We start from the raw sequence: 17,136 nt of genomic DNA, 5'->3' as shown, positions 1-17,136 counted from the left end.
AGTTCCGGTCCGCACCCCCAACGCGGCTCACGTCCTGGAAAGAGACGGGCCTGTCGTGGGGCAGCAAAGGAGAGGTGACTGGACTGCAAACATGCATCCAAACCCTGGTGAACAAGCAGCTCAAGCTTGTCAACGTAGTCCAGGTTATGCTCATCCGCCGGATCCTCCCGTGTCAACAACGGGCCTTCAATCTGTGGGAGTTCAACCCGGCACAGCACCGAACTCTGAGCAGGCTCTTCGACACGACGTACGAAGATGCCTGGAAGGTGCTTTTCAAGGGCGCCGAGGCTCCCGCATCCGCTACCGAGGATCGCGGATTCAGCGCGTAGCGTCATGCTAGCGCGGTAAGTTGTTTGTACCTTTTACAGGGTATTAGTTTTTCATAGTTTAACTCTATGCGGGATCTAAGCTCCCTTACCTTTGACACGATTGGCAGGCGAAGTCCGGACAGATCGACTTTCCGGCTCCTTTGCCCGAAGACCCAGCCGATGCCCACTTGGCGAAGCTGCTGGTTCCAGCACCCTATGTGGTGCCGAAGAAGAAGGCCACGAAGAAGGCCACGGGGACTCGAAAAAGTGCCCGGCGCCAGGAGGTGTTGGGTTCATCATCCGACGGCTTCAAGGCGCATTCCTCTCGTGGAGACGAGGAGGAGGAAGAAGAGACCTCTCCCCCTCCAGCGGGGGGAGAGAAGAAAAGGGAGGCCGCCCTCACTGGGGAGGCCGAAGGGTCCAAGAAGGGGAAAACCCTTCCTCCGGACTACTCCACCAACGCCGACGACGGCGAAGAGGAGTGGCCGCTCAGGGCCAAGCCCCTGGCGAAATCGTAAGTATCCGGATACCAGAGTAATTCATAGTATTCCTTTATTGCACAGCTTTCCCTTATGTCGAATATGATTATGTAGCCCACCCAAAGACCGGCTCGACGCGTCGTCGAGCGGTTCGCTGGACTCGTCGGATGTGAATTCGCTTCCGACGGCTACCTCCCCCCGCCCTACAAACGACGCCGAAGTGTTGTCCCAATAGGTTCCAAGCCAGGAGGAGGTGGTCCTGGAGGCGCCGCAAGGCGACCTCCCGGACTCCAGGAGTAAAGGGGATAAAACCCCTCAGGGCTCCAAGTCCGGCTCTAGGCCGGACACCGCTCCGGAACCTTCAAAGGTTCCAGAGTCCGGCGGGAGACCTCCTTCCAAGAGGAGCAAGCCCACCGTGCCAGTGACCCCCGTCCAACCGGAGGCGCCGAACAATCTGTTGGAGGTGCTCAAGGGCGCCTCCATCGACGAGGAGCACCGCACCATTATGAGTGCGGTGGTCCAGAAGGTTCAGTCCGCCAAGAGCGGACTGACTGAAGCTTGTGCTAACCTTTTAATAGGCTTTGAGGTAAGTAAAGAATGTGTAAATAATATTACCGCATAGACAGTAGCCCCTGATGCTCTGCTTGGCATTCGGGAAGAAAAGCCGAATAGAGGATCAAATAAATTTCGCAGGAGTCTAACAAAAAGGAGTCAATATGCGTATGCAGGCTTCTTTGCTGGCGTCTGCCGCACTGACTGCGAAAGTGGACACGCTAAAGCAGAACCTCGAGCAGTCCGAGCAAGAGCTCGGGCGTGCCAAGAAGCAGCTCGAGGACAAGGAAGGTAAGAAATACCTTGTTTAAATATATATAAAAAAGTCCAAGTGCAAAAAATGACAGGATTATCGTGGCTATTGTAGGGGCCACGTCTGAGGTGGCGACCCTTAAGCAAGCGCTGTTCGAGGCCGAGAAGAGGGCGGCCACGGAGTGCACCGAGCGGGAGAAGTATGAGGCCCAGGTTGGCAAGGTGCGGCAAGAGCTCTAGGCTCTTATGAAAAAACATGAGAGTTTGGAGTTTGACTCAAAGACGCGAGCGTCCGAGCTCGCGGTGGCTATTGAAAATGCCAAGTCTGCCAAGGCCGAATCCCAGAAGACCCTCCAGGAGTTGGATGCGGTGAAAAAGATAGCAGCGGGTAAGGCATTCTTTATGCAAAGCAAACACATAAACGTGAGTTACTTGTTACTTACCCGAATCCGGAGCTCTCCAGGAGCATTCGCAGATCTTCCCCGTAATGTGTCCGATGCCGCCGCATTCTATCGAGCCAAGGAGGACAGCTCGACAGAGAAGGTGTTCTGGTCTCAGTATGTTGAGGCCGGACACCCCATGCCCCTGAGCGACTAGCTGAAGCAACTGGTCGAGCTCCACAAGGCGGCCGAATAGGCCATGAAGGGCCTCATAGTTCGGCTGTGGCCTGGAGAGGCTCTGCCTGGGAGCTATTTCAGGCTGGTGTGGCGGCTGGTGGGGGCCTGTCCAAGGCTCGAAGTCATCAAGCGCTCTGTCTGCATTGAAGGTGCCCGTAGGGCCCTTGCCCATGCTAAGGTGCACTGGGGCAAGCTGGATGCTGAGAAGCTTGTGAAGGACGGGCCACCGCCGGGGAAAGAGCATCCCAAGCCTGAGAATTATTATAAGGATGTTCTGAAGGGTGCCCGCCTTATGGCGGACGAATGTTCCAGGGATGTAATTTTTGAGTAAAACTCGCTCGTTTTGTCCTGTGCTTCATATGCGCTAAGCAATGCTGTTGGAATTTAAAATATTACCTTCTGTGCGGCTGTTTATCAATTCTGAGAGATGGCGAGTTGTCGGTTTCTGCCCCCGTGCCGCTACTGCTGGGGTGTTTGGGGATAAACCTGAGCGCTCTTTTCCCCATGTTTGGGTCCTTCGAGGGAGGCGCTCAGCACAACGAACAAGGCAATCGGACTATAATGCGTGAACACTCTGACTTAGCCATAGAATTCTATAATTTTAAATTTCGGCGAAGCCGCTGGTATTCGGAAGACCGAGTTCGGGGCGCTATCCACGCCTTGGCCGGACAGAGCCGACTCCTCGCTCTAAGCGGCATAAGTCTTTAGGGACTCGAAAAACCTCTCGAAAAGCGACCAGCTCTCGTTTCATCATGACAGTCAGTTTTAGCTTTCTCTACTGAGGTGCTCGACCTAGCTCAACTGGGGCACAATCGCAGTAGTTCTCCTAGTGCTATCTTAGCCGACATAGCGGAACGTAAGGCACCAAAACATAGAAGCCGGGCAAACCCAACTATTGACCCAAGACATGATTCGGAGCCGATGCATATAATGCTATAAGTTCGGGGTGCCGCACTTGTTAAAGTGTTCGGACTTCTCACACCATATTGAGGGGTACTAAAGCCCCTGGCGTATTTTGGCCGTACCAAAGTATATGGGTGCAACATGTCGTTAAGGAACATTTTAGAACAGTATAACCGCACCTAAACCGAGCTCTCTTACGTCTCCAGTGATTTCGGCCGTCAGATTTCACGTTGAGATTGTTTGTGGCCGTCAGATCTAAGTTTCAGCTGCCGTTTCCGCGACCTGGCCGGGCTGTCCTAAAGGGGCTGCTACTCTCGCGGCCCTTTTCATGGCCTGTGGTTGATTGGGCTTTATTGGGCTGCTGCTGCTGCTGCTGACCCGCTTGACTCGTACGAAAAACGCTAATAAAAAAACTGTTCGTGATCCAGGCTAGGCGCTCCATACAGACAGGATGAGGCGACGCGGTCCGCTTCTATCCAGCCGATGCGCGCGTGGGAATCGATCCGGCGCGGAAGGGAGGCGAGGCGCGCGACGGCGCGAGGGGTCCGGCTCGGGAGGAAGGCAAGGATGCGGACATCGATGGGGCAGCGATCCCCACTCGCCGCCTATGAATCCTGGCTTTGAAGGGAGGCGAGGATGCAGTCATCGAAGGGGCAGCGATCCCCACTCGCCGCCAATAAATCCTGCTCTCGGACGGCGGCGTCATGGGGCACTCTCAGACCGGTGCAGCCATGGGGGTGGTCTCAACTGCCAGGGGATGGATCGTTGGCACTTGACAGCAAGAAAGTAGAGAAACCAGAAACCGAGTGATAGATAGGAGGTACGATCAATTTTACTTTCCACCTCCTCTTCACATACATCCAACCAAGACCCCGTTAGTTTTAGTTTTCGGCTGATCAATTGTAGTCACGAGGCCTCTCGATCCATCAGTTTGGCCATTTGTAATTGGCAAACTCTGATCCGTGTCTGTATCTGCTTGCTACATGCGCGCATGTTCTTGCCACTCTAGAGTCCATGCTCACTCTTGTTTGTTCGTACTGCTTGCTTGCTTGCAGGTCAGCAGGTGGCTATATAGACTTCGCTACTGTGGTCATGTTGGGCATCAGTTTGTCGTGTGAGTGGTGGAGATGATGGGAGGAGGGGTGACGATGATGGATCGGCAGAGAAAAGGATTCAGGAATACTTCCCCATGGCTTTTCTGCTGGTACATATCATTCCATTCCCTTTGTCTTTGATGTTCTGTACTTTCTGCTGATTTGGATTTCTATTTTGCACATGGATCAGGGAGTATAACGACTCAACGCTGTCAGTGCCCTTATGTTAAAAATTCCTATACATGTTGATCCACGTATGGCTGGCTAGGATTGAACTTTGGTTCTTTTTTTTAAGGAGAACACTTTGGTCATTTTTTTTACTGTTTTCTACTGTACAGTCTTTGCTTTTTAAGTGATGTTGATCCGATATATTTTGAGAATATCACATGGGTATTAGTTATCTGACTGCTAAGTTTAAATTGCTGCCTTTGAGTTCTTTATTTGCATACGAGTATAATATTTTTGGTCGAGGTGAGGTGATTATAAAATGTCAGAGGATATGGCATTATTACTATCAATACTCAATTGATTCTTCTTTTCCTATGAATTTGACAAAGTAAGGTGAAGGCTTCGAATTTTAGTGTCTATATTTACTCATATCTTTTCTTTGTAGACTTGGTTAGATCTATATTTCGGCAACTCATTTCTTCTATTTCTATGTCAGAAACTCAGTTTCTTCATGGTAAATTATGGCTTGCTTATCCACACAAGATTCTCACTGATCAACTCTTTTGCATGCCACCACATTCAGGTTAATTTTTCTACTTAATCGTTTACTTAACCTGTTACCCTACGTCATTGTGACGCCCGGATAATTAGGCTACAGTAATCCCACGTTAACGATGCCACGTCATTTTGATTACTGTTAGTAATCTCGCGTTAGTTCGAAACCGATTCAAATTCAAAATCAAAATCAAGCAAACAATAAAAGTTTTTCAAATATTAAAACTAAAATGTTCAATAAATAGTAGATAAATCAGAGGCTATGATAAAATTGTAAACAACATTATTGAAATTTGATAAGTGACTTAAACAACCTCAAACAGTGGCTGAAAACATTATTTACTAAACTTTTTATTAATAAAAAATAAATATGAAATGATAATTACCCCAAACTAGTTTTTGGTGGTAGGATATATTGTGTTGTGAATTTTGGGCCAACTCTCATATTTTACAAAACTCATTTGGTGCCCAAACAATTAGCCAAAACAGAAAAGGAAATAAATAAAAGAAAAGAAAATACAAAAAAAAGAAAGAGAAAACCCCCTGCCCCCGGGCTTCGGCCCAGCAAGACAAGGCCCAACCGGCCAGCCCACCCCCACTCACCTTATCCCCACCACCTACCGAACCCTATCCCCATCTCTCCCACTCCCCCCCTCGATCCCCCACTTCCCTCGCTCCCCTCCCCCGTCTGGATCGGGGCAACCGCGCCCCCGACCCGCCAACGCCGATGCCGCACGCCACCTCGCCGGCGCCCCGGTGACCACTGCCGTCGCCGGACCTTCCGTGCCTCTCCCTTGCGAGATCGGCCCGCTCGTCGCGCCTCCCGCGTCGCCCATCGCCCCTGGACAACGCCGCCACCACCAAGACGCAGTCGACTGCCGGAGCACCACCAGCCACATCGCCGGACCGCCCCGAGCCCGGAACCGCTCGGCCCCAACGCCGGCACCTCCCCCGAACGGCGCCGCCCTCCGCCGCCCTCATCGCCGGCGACGCTGCCGCCACCTCCCCGAGCCCATTGCCTTCCCCCTGCAGCTCCCCTGTGAGGATCCACCCCCCTATCCTCCTTCCCCTCCTCCCGTGCGCCACGGCCTCGTCCGCGCTCCGACCCTGCTCCGCCCTGGACGCGTCGCCCCGTGCCCGTGCGCGGCCTCGCCGTGTTTGCCCGCCACCATGTGTGGCTGTGCCCGCGCCGCGCCTGAGCCCCGTCCCTGCTCGCTACCACTGCCGCCTCCTACTGCTACCGCCTCCGAGCGCAGCTAGTCACGCCCGTCGCCCTGCACCCATTGTCGCCGCTCCTCCGGAACTGCTACTACAGCTGGCGCCGCCACGCAGCCCCGGCTCCGGCCGCCGCCGTCTCTCGACGGCCCCTGCTGCTCCGGCCACGGCCTTCCCCAGCCCCCGCACCCGGGTGGGTTTGGCCACGCTGGGCGCCCACACCCACCGCCCGATAGCCCAGTGCCCACTGTGGCCTTCGGGCCCTTGACAGATGGGGCCCACGCCCCTGTATTGTTAAAAAAAATTAAAAGGAATTATGATAAAAATATTAGTTAATTAATTAATTAAAATAATTAATTAACTTAACTAACCCTATTTAGTTAACTAATTAACTCTAATTAAACCTGCTAATTAAAAGTTAACATATAATTAGTTTTCAGCCAATGACATGTGGGACCTGCCTGTCAGTTTGACTAAGTCAACTAACTGGTTGATTGATGACATCACGCTGACCTCATGCTGACATCATAATGGCATTTTTTAATTAAATTAATTCTGTTAGTTCTAAAAATGAATTAGAAACTTTGAAAATTAATATTAAATAATCCGTAACTCGGATGAAAATACTTTGTACATGAAAGTTGCTCAGAACGACGAGACGAATCCGGATACGCATCTCGTTCGTCCGCTACACATCGCTAGCATAGCAAACACGCAACTTTCCCCCTCCGGTTCATCTGTCCGAAAACACGAAACACCGGGAATACTTTCCCGGATGTTTCCCCCCTTCGCCGGTATCACCTATCCCTGCGTTAGATCACCTCTAGCACCACGTTTGTCATGTTATGATTTGATTGCTCTGTTATTTATTGTGTTCCCCCTCCGTTACTTCTTTCCGGTAGACTACGAGACCGACGCCGCTGATGCCCCGGTCGACTACGGTGTTGACGGCCCCTCCTTCTTGTCTGAGCAACCAGGCAAGCCCCCCCCTTGATCACCAGATATCGCCTACTCTCCTCTATACTGCTTGCATTAGAGTAGTGTAGCATGTTACTGCTTTCCGTTATTCCTATCCTGATGCATAGCCTGTCCTTGCCACTACTGTTGTTAGCATTACCTGCTATCCAACTGCTTAGTATAGGATGCTAGTATTCCATCAGTGGCCCTACACTCTTGTCCGTCTGCCATGCTATACTACTGGGTCGTGATCACTTCGGGAGGTGATCACGGGCATATGCTATATACTTTACACAGTTACCTTACCTGTGATACTGTTCGGAGATGGGGGCTGAAGGGGCAGGTGGCTCCATCCAGGTAGTGGTGGGTCTAGGTTCCCGACGGCCCCCGGCTGTTACTTGTGGCGGAGCGACAGGGCAGGTTGAGACCACCTAGGAGAGAGGTGGGCCTGGCCCTGATGGGCGTTCGCGGATACTCAACACGCTTAACGAGATCTGGGTATTTGATCTGAGTTTGGCCATTTGGTCTATACGCACTAACCATCTACGCGGGAGTAGTTATGGGTATCCCGGCGTCGTGGTATCAGCCGAAGCACTTCGTGACGCCAGCGACTGAGCGGCGCGCGCCGGGTTGGACCGCGTAACGTGACTTCCTTTGTAATGGAGGTTGCCAGGTCTCCTCTCCGGCCGCGTACGCAACGTGCAGGTGTGCTATGGGCGATGGGCCCAGACCCCTGTGCGCTTAGGTTTAGACCGGCGTGCTGGCCTCTCTGTTGTGCCTAGGTAGGGCTGCGACGTGTTGATCTTTCGCGGCCGGTCATGACCCCGAAAAGTGTGTCCGGCCAAATGGGATCAAGCGTGTTGGGGTATGTGGTGCACCCCTGCAGGGAAGTTAATCTATTCGAATAGCCGTGATCTTCGGTAACAGGACGACTTGGAGTTGTACCTTGACCTTATGACAACTAGAACCGGATACTTAATAAAACACACCCTTCCAAGTGCCAGATACAACCGGTGATCGCTCTCTCACAGGGCGACGAGGGGAGGATCATCGGTTAGGATTATGCTATGCGATGCTACTTGGAGGACTTCAGTCTACTCTCTTCTACATGATGCAAGACGGAGGCTGCCAGAAGCGTAGTCTTCGAAAGGACTAGTTATCCCCCTCTTATTCTGGCATTCTGCAGTTCAGTCCACATATGATACCCTTATTCCATTTGATACCCATGCATATGTAGTGTAGCTCCTTGCTTGCGAGTACTTTGGATGAGTACTCACGGTTGCTTTCTCCCCCTTTTCCCCCTACCCCTTCTACCTGGTTGTCGCAACCAGATGTTGGAGCCCAGGAGCCAGACGCCACCTTCGACGACGACTCCTACTACACCGGAGGTGCCTACTACTACGTGCTGTCCGCTGACGACGACCAGGAGTAGTTAGGAGGATCCCAGGCAGGATGCCTGCGCCTCTTTCGATCTGTATCCCAGTTTGTGCTAGCCTTCTTAAGGCAAACTTGTTTAACTTATGTCTGTTCTCAGATATTGCTGCTTCCGCTGACTCGTCTATGATCGAGCTCTTGTATTCGAGCCCTCGAGGCCCCTGGCTTGTAATATGATGCTTGTATGACTTATTTTATTTGTAGAGTTGTGTTGTGATATCTTCCCGTGAGTCCCTGATCTTGATCGTACACGTTTGCGTGTATGATTAGTGTACGATTAAATCGGGGGCGTCATAGTCATGAATTATCTACATAGAGAATATATATTTAATTTTCTTCTACCTCTTGAATGTTTCCAAATATTGCTCATAGAAAATTTTAAAATCAGTGTCTACATGTGATTAATTCATCTCATTTATAAGTTTGTTCAAGGACATATGTTATATTTTTTCATTTCTCCAGCAGTTATTCTCAAAAGAAAAATGTTTTCTTGGTATAGCCGAGAGTTTGGTCATGTCTCCTATTTGTACTATTTTATTTTTAGCATATCAGTTTAATATACTAATATTGACAACAAGAATGCTCACGATGATTTAAATTTCATAGTACTATAAATCCATATCTTCTGCCAATAGGTGAGTAAGTTCCACTAATTCAGATTATAACTTGTTGTTTTCTAAAGCCTGCTCCTATACAATTCTAATTTGGAAATAAGATGGGGGTCATGCATGGGTGGTTTTGGGCTTCAACTGAGAATTTGTCCAGGCTTTCTGGTTTTGGTGTCACATTATCAAGGCCATCCAACGATCTACCTTTCAAACAAGAAGAGCAATCACCAGGGGAGCTATTATTGTATCTATGTTCAAACCTGGAGTCGCCAGAGGTTTGATTTCCAAGTATAATTAATATACATAGAACATAAATCTGTAGAAGAAGGATATCATTTATGGACCTGTATCTTGTATTTAGTCAATCCTCACCATAGTCTTTGACCTACAATTCGTTAAAGGATGTACATGCATGCATATATATACACCGAGTATAAACATAGGGAATTCCGGGAATTCCCACTAATAAAATTGCTTCCCTCTGGAGTGGTGGAAAATAAGCTCATGTGCTAGAGAAAGAGTTATGATCCAGGGCTTGAGAAGGTAGTCATTTTGTATATATTGTCTTACCAGTAATGCAGTCATGTTTGTTATTGTAGTAAATAATCATTTTGATAAATAGCTTTTTTATTGGCTTTAGTTATCTATGATATCTTCAATTCAAGAGGAAGTTCTCTATATTAGTACAAATTTTGAAATTTTGCATCATAAGCCACAACATGAAATGAATTGCCATATTAAAAACGAAATCATAATCTTTAATGGCCATAATCACATTTTGCTGTATCACCGAGATACAACACCACTCTCAATTTTGTAAAATGATGAATATTTTTTAAACTCGTGAACATATTTGAAACCGTGGTCATTTTTCAAATTTGATCATTTTCAAAAATCAAGAATATTTTTTGAATTCATGAATATTTTATACTATTCGCAAATATGTTTTAAAAATTGTGAACATTAAAAAACGTTTCTTGAATTGGTGAACTTTTCTTGAATGGATGAACACTGTTTTGGAAATTGGTGGGTTATTTTTTGAAATTGACGAACATTTTTTTATTTAACGAACATTTTGTGAAATGCATAATCTCTTTTGAATCAGCAAACATTTTATGCATGAATACACTATTTTGCAAGTCACAGATAATTTTTTAATTTTTAGGATATTTGTTCATTCATGAACATTTTTTGAATTTGCTAAATTTTGTTCAATTTCATTAACATTTTTTCATATATGACCTTTTGAAAAAATCATGAACATTTTTTGATTTCTCAAACATTTTTGTTCAAAGTTTCGAACATTTTTTGAATATGAAAACAGTTTTTTAATAAAATCGTGAACATTTTTCAAATACACAAACATTTTATGATTTATAAAAATATATTTCAGAATTCCCATTTATTTTAATTTGGGAACTTTTTTGAAGTCCGAAATTATTTAAAGTGGAAAGAAAGAAAGCAGAAAAAACAAAATTAAAAAACAGGCCGCCCGGACATGGACCGGCCCAAACGGTCGCGCTGCGTCTTCTCCCGACGCGCAAAGCACGGTATAGGAGGATTGCCCTCTGTGAACCGTTTTTTACCACTTATAGAAAAATGGCCCATGTGTTGTAACGGGTGCATAAATATATTAACTGGTTATCATCAATGTTGTAAACATATATTTTTAGTGTCCATATGCACAACACATCATATTGTTGATTTTTTCTTTTTAGAAAAATCACTCTTCTTCGTGTGGCCATGGAGGCATGGCGGATCCCACCGCCAATGACACATCCGTCTAAATATAATATACTTGTATATTCATCTTTTGTGAATCTTAACATCACAAACTGAAACATTTGGGCATTTGATTTTGGTGAGTACATCCAAGTTGTACAAAACCGTTCATAATTTAGGAAGGATTAAGTAGAGACATGGCATAAAGAATATGCGTGTTACACATACTAAAAAACAATTTACCACTCTTTTTTTGCGACATATGTTTTGGGAATTTACCACTCATATCATCAGTCTTTCCTATATATTATAATATCTTCACGCCACGGTCCTTCTTCCTTCCTTATATCTTTCTCACTTATGGAAGGGATACTCCTTTTTTTTTGTTGCTTCCAATATAAGCCGTGTAGTAGATGCCTTCCATGCCTTCATATTTCCTTCCTGTATTAATCCGTGCATGCCCACTCCTTCCCATATTATAATCTCTTTGTGCCACGGTCCATCTTCCTTCATTATATCTCTTTCTCACTCATTAATTTCTGATGGCCTCAGGCAACCCGACTCCAGCTTTTCTTTTGTTAACCAGCTTATTTTGCAGTCAACTCGTGAACCTATAAAAACTGGTTGGACTTGGTATAGATAAGCGATGTGGTACTATTTAATTTGTTGAAGAACCTAAAGTTTGATAGAGTCGAGTAAGCTAGCTCAGTTGGATTTCCCTCTTGGCGCTAGACTGGAGGTCGGCAGATCGATCCCGTGTGTGTACATATTTTTTCGTGGGATATGTCTTTTTAACTCCACGTGGCCCATGTTGGTAATAGACAAAAAAAGGCCCACTTAGGCATAGGTAGGCGTCAAGCGAGGGCAAGAGAGGTGCACGTACGAAACGGTTTTAGTACCACCTCGAGTATATATTTTAAATTCAAACTGAAAGCGTAAAATCACGGGGGAAAAGCGTATTGTGACGGTGAACCCACGGAGTCAATCCATGCTTTATTATTAGGGAAAGATTTAACATGAAGAGTATTTGGCTCCACATATTTCTATCAATCATTAACATTATAGTGTCAAAATGGACAGGGCGCAGCAACGCGCGCCATCAATGATCTAGTATATTTGTAAAAAAAAGAGTAATGCAAAAATAGACAAAAGCTATACATTGTTTATTAAAAAGGGCTGCGATCAAAGCAGAACGATACAAATAATGCGATAAGCAAAAGGTTGGACTATTTAACATGTCCGTTCCAGGGGCAGGCTGCGGAATGGTATGCGAAACAGGTATACTGCTCGTGATAGAGACCACCTGGGAGTTCCGTAATGCGGCATGGCTTATCTGCTTCCCTGGTTCTTGCATCGTTTGTGCGGCAATTGAACTGCCGAACAGGCCTTCCGAAGAATGGAGTCCTGAAAGTAAGAGAAAATTAACAAATCGGCAACCCCTGGTGCGGTTTAAGCCGTGTTTCGGGCGTGCCGTGATGGTGCCCTCCCCCTGTACCCATGGTATTTCTAAAGCGTAGTTACGTACGGGAAGCACTGGTGTCGCATTTTTGCGAGGGCTGGGGTTGGGGCCGCATTGCTACGCCTGCTCGGAACGTGCCAGGCGGTCTTGTTGTAGGTTACTCCGGGCGCGCTTGACGGTGTCCGGACGTTTAATGGCCGGACTGGAGAACTGCCTGGAGAGGCTGCTTTGTACTTCCGCTGCAAGGGCCGCCATGTGCTCCTCCGTTCGGAGGGAGCGTTCGGTGTTTTCATTGACCGTAATTACTCCTCGAGGGCCTGACATCTTAAGCTTAAGGTATGCGTAGTGCGGTACCGCATTGCACTTGGCGAATGCGGTTCGCCCGAGCAGTGCGTGATAGCCACTGCGGAATGGGACATGTCGAAGATTAACTCCTCGCTTCGGAAATTATCCGGAGATCCGAAGACCACTTCAAGTGTGACTGAACCTGTACAGTTGGCCTCTACACCTGGTATTACGCCTTTAAAGATCGTTTTGGTGGGCTTGATCCTCGAGGGATCTATGCCCATTTTCCGCACTGTATCCTGGTAAAGCAGGTTCAGGCTGCTGCCGCCGTCCATAAGGACTCTAGTGAGATGAAATCCGCCAATAATTGGGTCTAGAACCAATGCGGCGAATCCGCCATGACGGGTGCTAGTGGGATGGTCCCTTCGATCAAAGGTGATTGGGCAGGAGGACCATGGGTTGAACTTTGGGGCGGCTGGCTCTACCGCGTATACGTCCCTTAACGCGCGCTTCCGCTCCCTCTTGGGGATGTGGGTTGCGTATATCATGTTCACCATCCGCACTTGTGGGGGAAAACCCTTCTGTCCACTGTTGTTCGGCGGCCGGGGCTCTTTGTCGTCATTGCTATGCAGCCCCTTGTCTTTATTTTCGGCATTTAACTTGCTTGCCTGCTTGAACACCCAACAATCCCTGTTGATGTGATTGGTCGGCTTTTCGGGGGTATCATGTATCTGGCATAAGCGGTCGAGTATTCGGTCCAAACTGGACGGGCCCCTAGGATTCCTTTTGAATGGCTTTTTCCGCTGACCGGATTTATAGCCTCTGAATCCGGCATTAACTGCCGTATCCTCAGCATTGTCGCCGTTAATGCGGCGCTTCTGCTTGTTGCGACGCGACCTGCCACTACTGTCCCTGGTATCCGAATTACCAGGGTTCTTGGTCATATTGTTGCTACGAGCAAGCCAGCTGTCTTCTCCCACGCAAAAGCGGGTCATGAGTATCGTGAGTGCTGCCATAGATTTTGGCTTTTCCTGTCCAAGGTGCCGGGCAAGCCACTCATCACGGATATTGTGCTTGAAGGCTGCTAGGGCCTCTGCGTCCGGACAGTCGACTATTTAATTTTTATTTGTTAGGAACCGTGTCCAGAATTGCCTGGTTGATTCCTCTGGCTGCTGAATTACGTGGCTTAGGTCATCGGCGTCTGGTGGTCGCACATAAGTTCCCTGGAAATTGTCGAGGAATGCGGCTTCCAGGTCCTCCCAACAACTGATTGATCCTGCTGGCAAGTTGTTAAGCCAATGCCGAGCTGGTCCTTTAAACTTGAGTGGGAGGTATTTGATGGCGTGGAGATCATCGCCGCGGGCCATGTGGATATGAAGGAGATAATCCTCGATCCATACCGCAGGATCTGTTGTGCCATCATATGATTCGATGTTTACGGGTTTGAAACCCTTGGGGATTTGATGATCCATTACTTCGTATGTGAAGCATAGTGGGTGTGCGGCGCCTCTGTACTGGGCTACATCACGACGTAGCTCCAATGAGCTTTGTCTACTGTGTTCGGCCCTACCGGATTTTTGTCCGGCGTGACGGTTATCGTCTCGAGTCGTGGGGCGCCCACGCGATCTGTAGATCGATCTTGTTTGCCTTGCCTTGTCCTCCAACATATCTCGCAGGTCTGGCGCATTTTCCCGTGCCTTGGTACGGGGTGCGGCTTGAGTGGAGGGCCGAGAGGCCTCTCTGTCGCAGCCACGAGGTGGCCGGTCGGCCGTATCAAGTGCTGATGATGTAGGTTTAAGTGCTTCCTCCTCTAATCGGGGTAGCAACCTGCGCTTTGGGTAGCTCTTGGAGGGGCGTTCGAGTTTATGCTCTTCGGCCGCAAGGACTTCAGTCCATATGTCGACTAGCAAATCTTGATCAGCTCTAAGCTGTTGTTGTTTTTTCTTGAGGCTTCTTGTCGTGGCCATAAGCCTGCGTTGAAAACGCTCTTGCTCGACGAGATCCTCTGGCACGACGAATTCGTCGTCGTCGAGGCTTGCCTCGTCTTCGGAGGGAGGCATATAATTATCGTCCTCGACCTCTCTGTCTGCCGCTCTCTCATGAGGGCTGGCTTCTCCATCCTCCTGTGCTGAATCTTGCTGGAGCGGGTTTTCTTCGGCACTCTCTGGAGTATTATTATCTCCCGTGCTGGAATCATCATATTTGCTTTGGCGGGATTTTGAGCGGCGCTGCTGACGCCGGCGCTGTTTCTTGGAGGGGTCATCCTCCGCTGTTCCATCGCCATCTCCTTCTTTTGGGGCGTCCACCATGTATATGTCATATGACGAGGTGGCTTTCCAGGGCCCAATAGGCGCTGATTCTTCATCGTCTCCTGCATCGGCGTCCATACCGTCGATGTCTTCGGAGTCGAAGTCGAGCATGTCGGTTAAATCGTCGACAGTGGCTACAAAGTGGGTGGTGGGTGGGCTTTGAATTTCTTCATCGTCCGTATCCCAACCTTGCTGACCGTAGTCCGGCCAGGGCTCTCCTAATAAAGAGAGAGACTTTAGTGTCTTTAGAATATCGCCGAAAGACGAGTGCTGAAAGATGTCCGCGGCAGTAAACTCCATGATCGGCGCCCAATCAGATTCGATCGGCAGGGGCGCGGAGGGTTCGGAGTCCGGTTCCTTGGAGTCACGAGTCTCGCGAAGTGCGGGTCTGGTGTTCGGCTCGGTCGCTGTTGGGATCGCAGCCCCGAGGCGGCGTCCAACCACCCATCCTCGATCGGCGCAGTTGGCTCCGAATTAAGGGTCGAAGCCGATGCGGGCGCGGCCTCCAGGGCACTGTTCGGCGGCAGAGCTAGATCATGCTCGTCGTGATAGTGTGGCACGCTCGGCAGTGGCTCGAATCCGTCGAAGATCAAGTCCCCGCGGATGTCAGCCGTGTAGTTTAAACTTCCAAATCTGACCTGACGGGCCAAGGGGCATAGCTTTTCGATCTGCTCTAGATGGCCAAGAATTGGCCCCGCAGTGCAGAAGCCGCGAAGGACGAAGATCTGTCCGGGAGGAAGTCTCCCCTGGACTGCATCGCTATTGATGATCGTAGGAGGCCATCAAGCCTAACGGCGACGACACAGAGGAACTCTCAATGAAAGCACAATGTCGGTGTCAAAACCGGCAGAATCTCGGGTAGGGGGTCCCGAACTGTTGCGTCTAGGCCGATGTAACAGGAGGCAAGGACACGAAGTTTACCCAGGTTCGGGCCCTCTTGATGGAGGGTAAAACCCCTACGTCCTGCTTGATTAATATTGATGATATGGGTAGTACAAGAAGTAGATCTACCACGAGATCGGAGAGGCTAAACCCTAGAAGCTAGCCTATGGTATGATTGTTGTTCTGTATCTTGTCCTATAGACTAAAACCCTCCGGTTTATATAGACATCAGAGAGGGTTAGGGTTACACAAAGTTGGTTACAATGGTAGGAGATCTACATATCCGTATCGTCTTGTATCTTCATAGTCCAGGAGTCCGGCTGAAGGTATAGTCCGGCCCTCCGGACACCCCCTAATCCAGGACTCTCTCAGACTCCTCCAGGCGCACCCCTTGGGCCGGCCGCACCTCCCCCTCTCCCTCCTTTATATACGGGGGCAAGGGGGCACCCCATGACACACAAGTTGATCTTCGTGATCGTTCCTTAGTCGTGTGCGGTGCCCCCTTCCACCATATTCCACCTCGGTCATATCGTAGCGGTGCTTAGGCGAAGCCCTGCGTCGGTAGAACATCATCATCGTCATCACGCCGTCGTGCTGACGAAACTCTCCCTCAACACTTTGCTGGATCGGAGCTCGAGGGACGTCACCGAGTTGAATGTGTGCAGAACTCGGAGGTGCCGTACGTTCGGTACTTGGATCGGTCAGATCGGGAAGACGTACGACTACTTCCTCTATGTTGTGTCAACGCTTCCATTGCCGGTCTACGAGGGTACGTAAACAACACTCTCCCCTCTCGTTGCTATGCATCGCCATGATCTTGCATGTGCGTAGGAAATTTTTTAAATTACTACGTGCCCAACACTTGGTACACGGCGACTCGATGGCATTGGAGCGTGGCGGATGTATCCGGTGTGCGCAGCGGTTGTGGGATACTACAACTTTCGTTGATCCAGTGCTACTGACATTTCTTTCTCTTATTTTTTTTCTTGTTGTTCTTTTGAGCGTGATTGTGCTGTTTGCCCCAGCGTTGGACTTCTCGTTGTATCTGGTGGTTGCTATATTAATATAGCGGGGTGAAAGCCTATTTCATCTTACTGGTGATGGCTCTAAGAGCATCTCCAACAGACACGCACGGCGTGCTAAAAACAGAATACAACGCCGGGTGATCCAGCTTTTGCGTGCGGCGATGTGCTGGCTCCAGCGGCCGCCACAAAATAAAGCGTGCCCGAGACACTCCAGCGGGCACGCTATATTTCTTGTTTTTGTACTATGATTCGATAGACATTTGGCTCCGATAATACAAATGATAATAGTTCGTCACACAACCTCCTCTTACG

At 48.8% G+C, this 17,136-nt stretch overlaps 1 long non-coding RNA gene across 1 annotated transcript; it reads left to right on the top strand.

Moving 5' to 3' along the window:
* Window positions 1-3,560: 3,560 nt before the first annotated feature.
* On the top strand, window positions 3,561-4,703 carry LOC125523493. Its single transcript, XR_007290249.1, has 3 exons — window positions 3,561-3,931; window positions 4,167-4,315; window positions 4,396-4,703. It is a non-coding gene; the product is annotated as an uncharacterized LOC125523493 (long non-coding RNA).
* The last annotated feature ends 12,433 nt before the right edge of the window (window positions 4,704-17,136 follow it).

Source organism: Triticum urartu, chromosome 7 (assembly GCF_003073215.2).
Source record: "Triticum urartu cultivar G1812 chromosome 7, Tu2.1, whole genome shotgun sequence".
Taxonomy (NCBI): Eukaryota; Viridiplantae; Streptophyta; class Magnoliopsida; order Poales; family Poaceae; genus Triticum; species Triticum urartu.
This window is presented reverse-complemented; position numbering and strand designations above follow the sequence as displayed.